Below are 6,901 nucleotides of genomic sequence, written 5' to 3'. Positions count from 1 at the left end.
CATGCCTCAAGAGGCCTTACAGCAGAACAACTTGTAGCTTCAAACTGGTTCAAGGGCCCAGATCTTCTCTGGCAGAAGGTCATAACCAGTAGTGTACTCAAGGTGGAAGAGTTATCGAACAGTGACCCAGAGGTCAGGAAAGTTCAAGTCCACACGATACAAGTAGAAGAACAAAGGACATTGTTAGATCGGCTTCAGAAGTTTTCCGACTGGTTGAGAATGATTAAAGCTGTGGCCAGACTCAAGCACTATGTTAAAGAAGCAAAGGATCACAAGAAGTCATGTAACATTGTTCACCTACAAGAGAGAAAGGAAGCAGAGGTAACCATAATAAAGATGGTCCAAGCAGCAGCGTTTACTCAGGAGATAAAAACCTTACAACATCATGAGGTGATGCAGACCAAAAACAGGTTCAGCAAGTTATGTCCATTTCTCGACAACCAAGGCCTTCTTCGGGTAGGCGGACGCTTAACACATGCTGCTTTGCATCCTAATGTCAGACATCCTGTGATCCTGCCAAGAAACAGTCATGTGTCTACATTACTCGTCAAACATTATCACGAGAAAACATACCATCAAGGAAGAGGGTGTCATGATCACAGAATGAGGAAACAATAGCAGGTGAAATAAACTCTTATTTTAATGTCAAAAAGGACAATCAGGAGACAGACAACACCGCTGGCAGGTGACGCAGGGACCTCGATGGTCAACAGGTTGTATCTGTGCTGGTGATGAGTGAAGCGATGGTGATGAGGGTGAATTCCGGCGTGAAACGATGAACAGGAAACAACGAACAGGAATCCCAGAACAAAACACCACACGATCATCCAACGGAACAGGAACAGGAAACTCAGGACACCAGACAGCACACAACATCGACAAACGATCTGACAAAGGAGAGGAGAAAACGGTGAGTATAAATACAAGTGATAATGACTCGCAGCTGGCGCCGATGATAGATGAATGAGCATGATTGCTCCGGCCACACCCACAGATCCACGCAGCACAAACCAACACAACAAACAGAGACACGAGACAAGAAAGGAAGCAATGCATTCATGAACCGTGACAGTACCCTCTCTCCTAGGAACGCCTCCTGGCGTTCCCAGCCTCCCTTACCTCTCTTTTTGCGTTGATTGTAATCATCGATAAGGGAGTGATCCAGAATGTCTCTCGTAGGGACCCAACTTCTCTCCTCCGGACCGTAACCTTCCCAGTCCACCAAGTACTGGACTCCGCGTCCCCTCCGCCTAGAGTCCAGAATACGATTTACCGAAAACGTAGGTTCCCCATCTACAAGACGCGGCGGGGGAGGAACCGGAACCGGCGGGTTAATTGCTGATCGAAACACAGGCTTAATCTTAGATACATGAAACACGGGGTGAATTCTCCTGTACACTGGAGGAAGGTTGAGGCGGACTGTCACCGGACTAATGATCTTGGCGACAGCGAACGGGCCAATGAATTTGGGTGCGAGCTTATTAGAGACGGAACGGAGAGGAATATTCTTAGTAGAAAGCCACACTTTTTGACCAACGACGTATACGGGAGGCTTTGACCGGTGGCGATCGGCCTTAGCCTTGGTGCGCAACCCCACCCGGAGTAGAGTCTCTCGGGCTCTAGTCCAGGTGTTGTGGCACCTCTGGATGAAGGCGTGGGCGGAGGGAACCGCGACTTCGGAATCCAGACTGGGAAAGATAGGTGGCTGGTAACCTACACTACACTCAAACGGAGACAGGCCCGTAGAGGACACTGGTAACGTATTGTGGGCGTACTCCACCATAGACAGTTGCTGACTCCAGGACGAAGGATTCTTGGAAACCAAACACCGCAACATTCTCTCCAGATCCTGGTTGGCTCTCTCGGTCTGACCATTGCTCTGGGGATGAAACCCTGAGGAAAGACTAACAGTCGCCCCTAACAATCTACAAAATTCTTGCCAAAATTTGGACACAAATTGGGGTCCTCTGTCGGAAACCACGTCCATCGGGAGGCCATGTAACCGAAAGACGTGATCCACGACGGCCACTGCTGTCTCCTTGGCTGAGGGTAATTTGGGCAAGGGAATAAAATGAGTCGCCTTCGAGAACCGGTCCACCACGGTTAAAACTACCGTGTTGCCCTGGGAGGGCGGGAGGGCGGTAACAAAATCTAGTGCGATATGGGACAAGGGTCTCGAAGGGACAGGCAGCGGTTGGAGTAGCCCATCTGGGGGTCGATTGGAAGACTTACCAATGGCACAAACCGAGCAAGCCAAAACAAAACTGTGAATGTCCCGGGCCATAAGTGGCCACCAGAATCGTTGTTTAACCAGAAACTTCGTACGAGTCACTCCTGGATGACAGGCTACGTTGGAACAATGCCCCCACTGAATAACGTCTGACCGTAATCCCTCCGGCACAAATAATCGATTCGGTTGGCAACCGACCGGAGGCGTTACCCCTTCTAAGGCCTTCATGACCTTCGATTCGACCTCCCATGTGAGTGTAGAGACAACTAGGGTCTCAGGTAAAATGCACTCGGGAGTAACCAGGCGTTCGGAGCGATCAAAAATACGCGACAAAGAATCGGGTTTGATGTTTTTGGAACCCGGGCGGTACGAAAGAGTAAAATCAAAACGACCGAAAAAAAGTGCCCACCGAGCCTGCCTGGAGTTCAATCTTTTAGCCGTCCTAATATATTCCAAATTCTTATGATCGGTCCAGACGATAAAAGGTACCCCCGACCCTTCTAACCAGTGACGCCATTCCTCCAACGCTAACTTGACTGCCAACAACTCTCTGTTACCAATGTCATAGTTACGTTCGGCAGGTGACAAGCGATGGGATAAAAACGCGCAAGGATGCATCTTCTCGTCCGTGGAAGAACGTTGGGACAACACTGCTCCTACCCCCACCTCTGACGCATCGACCTCCACCACGAACTGACGTGAGGAATCAGGGGCTATGAGAATGGGGGCCGAAACAAAGCGGTCTTTTAGTTTGGTAAACGCGGCCTCAGCCGCGTCAGTCCACCTGAACGTCGTTCTGGGGGAGGTCAAGGCAGTCAGAGGTGCGGCTAGTTGGCTGTAGTTACGAATAAAACGTCGGTAGAAGTTGGGGAATCCCAGAAACCTCTGCAGGGCCTTGCGAGAATCTGGGATTGGCCACTCCACCACAGCCTTAACCTTCTCAGGGTCCATACGTACTCCCTCAGACGAAATGATGTATCCCAGAAATGGAACCGACTGTGCGTGGAACTCGCATTTCTCCGCCTTGACAAAAAGCCCATTCACCAGCAACCTCTGAAGCACTCGTCGAACGTGCTGCACATGTTCCTGGAGAGACGAAGAAAAAATCAATATGTCATCCAGGTAAACATATATGAACTGGTCGACCATGTCTCGCAGCACGTCATTGACGAGGGCCTGGAAGACTGCTGGGGAGTTGGACAGCCCGAAGGGCATGACCAAATATTCAAAATGCCCCCTGGGGGTGTTAAAAGCAGTCTTCCATTCATCCCCCTTCCTGATGCGGACCAAATGATAAGCATTACGTAAATCCAATTTCGTGAAGATTGACGCTCCCTGCAACCTCTCGAAAGCTGAAGACATCAACGGTAAAGGATAAGTATTCTTTATCGTGATGTTGTTCAACCCCCGGTAATCAATACAAGGTCGCAGAGAACCGTCCTTCTTCCCCACAAAAAAGAACCCCGCCCCCGCTGGAGAAGAGGAAGGGCGAATGAACCTAGTTGCTAGTGAATCAGAAATGTATTTCTCCATGGCCTCCCTTTCTGGAACCGAAAGTGAATATAGCTTGCCCTTAGGCGGAGATTTACCTGGCAATAAATCTATGGCACAGTCGTAGGGACGATGCGGAGGCAGAGAAGCAGCTCGAGACTTACTGAACACCTCCTTCAGGTCCTGGTACTCCGCGGGCACGTTAGACAAATCCACTGCTTTCTCCTGTAACACAGACATAGGAACAGACGAACAGGCAGACACAAGACAGGACTCATGACATTTAGTGCTCCACTCCGTAATGGACCTCCGGATCCAGTCTACTTTGGGGTTGTGTTGCGTTAACCAAGGATGTCCGAGTACTATGGGTGCAAGAGGTGAGTCCATGATGTAAAATGACAGAGTCTCCGAATGGTTACCAGATGTAATGAGAGTAACAGGTCCAGTAGAATGGGAAATCATGGGAAGCTGTTGACCATTGAGTGCGTGGACAGAAATGTCCTGAGGAAGTGACTGGAGGGGAATCTGAAGGTGGTGTGCGAGAGTGTGGTCCATAAAATTACCTTCCGCCCCGGAGTCCAATAGTGCTTGACAGTCGTGCTGGTGTGTTGACCATCTTAGTCTTACCGGGAGGAGGGTAGATGTCGATGAGGTCTTCTCGGCGGAGATCCCACCCGATAGTAGCCTCACTGTTACTACCGGGGGTGGCCTTTTACCGGACACGTGTTCAGAAAATGTCCCTCTCCGCCGCAGTATAGACAAAGGCCTTGGGACCTCCGCCTCTCCTTCTCCTCCCGGGAAAGCCGAGCTCGCCCTACCTGCATGGGTTCGTGATCGTAGATAGGGCTGACCACATCCGTACCGCTGGACCGCGAACTCTCCGCTCCTCTAAACACACGATTGGGAAGGACGCGTCGCTCGACTCTTGACAGTCTAGCATCAACTCGTAGTGCTAAGTCAATCAGTCCATCCAAGGTGTTAGGCAGGTCCAGGGTGTAGATCTCCTTCTGGATGCGGTCAGCCAGCCCATGCAGGAACATATCCCACTGCGCCTCGTCGTTCCATTGGCACTCCGCCGCGAGAGTCCGGAATTCGATCGAGTAATCCGAAACAGACCTCTCTCCCTGGCGAAGCTCGGCGAGCACCCTCGCCGCCTCTCTTCCGGAGACCGCACGGTCAAACACTCGCTTCATGACGGCGGAAAGTGCCTGGAACGACTGGCAGCATGGATCCTGGTTCTCCCACACCGCCGTTCCCCAGAGTGCTGCTCTCCCAGTCAGTAGAGAAAGCACAAATGCGACTTTGGATCGCTCATTGTTGAAAGTTCTCGGTTGCAGTGCAAAATGCATGGAGCATCCAGTCAGAAACGCCCGACAGAAACTGGGTTCTCCGGCATACCTCTCAGGCACTGGTAGACGAGGTTCCGACTGGGAGAGCGGATCTGATGGTGTGGAGGGAACGAACGGTGTGGTTGGCGCAGTGGGAGCTCGCAGTTGTAGAATTTGCTGGGTGAGCCCGGACACCTGCGTCACCAAAACCTGAACAGCCCGGCTAGTGTTGCTGAGCCCCTCCTCCTGGGCGTCCATGCGTTGAAGGCTGCTGTTGACAAATGACTCCATGGTCATCGGAGCTCCGCCTGCTGCTTCCATCAGTGGGTCAGATCGTTCTGTCATGATCACAGAATGAGGAAACAATAGCAGGTGAAATAAACTCTTATTTTAATGTCAAAAAGGACAATCAGGAGACAGACAACACCGCTGGCAGGTGACGCAGGGACCTCGATGGTCAACAGGTTGTATCTGTGCTGGTGATGAGTGAAGCGATGGTGATGAGGGTGAATTCCGGCGTGAAACGATGAACAGGAAACAACGAACAGGAATCCCAGAACAAAACACCACACGATCATCCAACGGAACAGGAACAGGAAACTCAGGACACCAGACAGCACACAACATCGACAAACGATCTGACAAAGGAGAGGAGAAAACGGTGAGTATAAATACAAGTGATAATGACTCGCAGCTGGCGCCGATGATAGATGAATGAGCATGATTGCTCCGGCCACACCCACAGATCCACGCAGCACAAACCAACACAACAAACAGAGACACGAGACAAGAAAGGAAGCAATGCATTCATGAACCGTGACAGAGGGATCACGATGAACGAGCTGCGAGCTAATGGATACTGGATACTTGGATGCAGTAAGATTGTTTCATCTTACATCTATAAATGTTTAAAATGCAGAAGATTCAGAAGGTGCACAGAGCAGCAGAAGATGGCAGACCTCCCGGAGGATAGGATGGAAACTACACCACCATTCACCTACTGTGGGATGGACTGCTTTGGTCCTTTTTACGTCAAGGATGGGCGCAAGGAGTTAAAGCGTTATGGATTGTGAATCACCTGCATGTGCTCCAGAGCAGTACACCTTGAGATGCTTGATGATCTATCAACGGATTCCCTCATCAACTCTTTACGTGCATTCATAGCCATCAGAGGTACAGTTCGGCAGATAAGATGTGATCAAGGCACAAACTTTGTAGGCACCAGAAATGAGTTTGCTGAAGCATTCAAGGAAATGGATCAAGCAAAGCTGGAAAAACTGCACTGCGAGTTTCTCATGAACACCCCAGCATCAAGTCACATGGGTGGTGTCTGGGAAAGACAAATCCGCACCATAAGAAGTGTACTCACGTCAATCCTGGATCAATCCAGCAAACAACTTGACAGCTCTTCTCTAAGGACATTCCTGTATGAGGTAATGGCAGTCATCAATAGCAGGCCATTGACTACTGACCAATTGTGTGATCCATCAAACCCAGAACCTTTAACGCCAAACCACATACTGACCATGAAGTCAACAATCATCTCCCCACCTCCGGGAAGGTTTGTAAAGGAAGATCTTTTTTCTCCGTAAGAGGTGGCGTCATGTTCAACTCCTCGCCAACACCTTCTGGACAAGGTGGAAAAAAGAGTATTTGTTAAACCTTCAAGGTAGACAGAAGTGGACCAAGGAGCATAGAAATATTAAGGTTGATGATATTGTTCTCCTGAAAGACGAGATAACTCCACGCAGCCAGTGGAAATTGGCGAAGATCACTGAAGTCTACCCTGGAAAGGATGGAATAGTGAGGAAGGTGAAATTGTTAATGAGTGATCAAAACCTGGACGAACAAG

This window comes from Gobio gobio (assembly GCF_949357685.1).
Source record: "Gobio gobio genome assembly, chromosome: 19".
Classification (NCBI taxonomy): domain Eukaryota; kingdom Metazoa; phylum Chordata; class Actinopteri; order Cypriniformes; family Gobionidae; genus Gobio; species Gobio gobio.
Note: the sequence above shows the minus strand (reverse complement) of the source record.